This window comes from Equus caballus, chromosome 3 (genome assembly GCF_041296265.1).
Source record: "Equus caballus isolate H_3958 breed thoroughbred chromosome 3, TB-T2T, whole genome shotgun sequence".
NCBI classification, from domain to species: Eukaryota; Metazoa; Chordata; class Mammalia; order Perissodactyla; family Equidae; genus Equus; species Equus caballus.
The window spans coordinates 16669058-16670223 of NC_091686.1; the positions used below are offsets into that span (position 1 = coordinate 16669058).

The window sequence follows — 1166 nt, forward strand, 5'->3', positions numbered from 1 at the left end:
TAAAAACCTTCTCTCCAAATATGGTCACATCCTGAGGTACTGGGAGTCTAGACTTTGACATATGAATTTTAAGGAAGCTCAATTCAGCCTATAATACATGCCTGCTTCTTATCGATTTCCGTTATCACCTGTTCCCCAACCATCTCTGGTCAGATCACCTCAAACAGCTGTGTGATTCTTTTTTCTCCCCAGAATTTTATTCATTTCCTTTTAAACAAGTAAATCTTTAAGGGATACAACATTGCATGGATCCCATGCCCAATGGCCTTAGCAGGAAGGTTGCTTCAGCATTTGGCACAAACCAGGCTATTGTTCCATGGAAGCGAGTTACCTTTCCCCACATTACTCTGGTTTTGTCCAGTTTGCCTCCAGGAGTCACTGTTTTGTACACATAAATACATATCTTGTCTAACTAAAATTCAGTTTCATCTCAGGCATAAATCCTTTCAATTTTAAGAAGACCTGTGTGCACCCTCTGGTTTGAAAGACCTAGCTTACAGCCAGCAAAAATGGCCTTGGGCCACAGCCCCCCAGATGTGGTTGGCGTGTTAGAAGTCATGATCCCAGCAACCCTCCACAGGCTCCAAGATGGCAAAAAGAGAGCTACTGGCTGATTCTGGAAATATCATGCTGGTCTACACCTTTATGCTTTGCTCTTGCTGTGCCCTCTGCCAGAAATGCCCTCCCTACTTTGTCTGACCAATGAACATCTTGGCATGACCTGTGTCTCCAAGAGTCAGCTGATGTGCCCACTCCTCTCTGAACACTTCACCGCAGTGTCTTGTCTCTTTAGGTCCATTTCTCTCATCCCCCACGATGAGAGCCAGTTGTCTCAGAATCGCTCGTATATAGCAGGCATCAGTAAATGTGTGTCATCAGATGGTTGGTTGATGGTTTGTAGGTTGAGTGATTTGTCAAGGGTTTTACCAAGACTGTGGCCCACATTTTCTCAATAGATGAGACTTCAGTGTGGATATGTCTTACATATGTCAATGTTTTCGTTCTGGGTAAAGGAAGAGTGAACTTGGGAGCCCTATGTCCTCATATCTATTTGTGGCAGGCAGAATAATGGCTCCTCCAAAAATGTCCACATCCCAATCCCTGGCATGTGTGAATGTGTTAGGTTACATGACAAAGGGGAATTAAGGCTGCAGATGAAATTAAGA

At 44.0% G+C, this 1166-nt stretch overlaps 1 pseudogene; it reads right to left on the reverse strand.

Annotated features, from left to right (window-relative positions):
• Nucleotides 1-200: 200 nt before the first annotated feature.
• LOC106782938 (large ribosomal subunit protein eL33 pseudogene) lies at nucleotides 201-559 on the reverse strand (annotated as a pseudogene).
• Between the last annotated feature and the right edge of the window lie 607 nt (nucleotides 560-1166).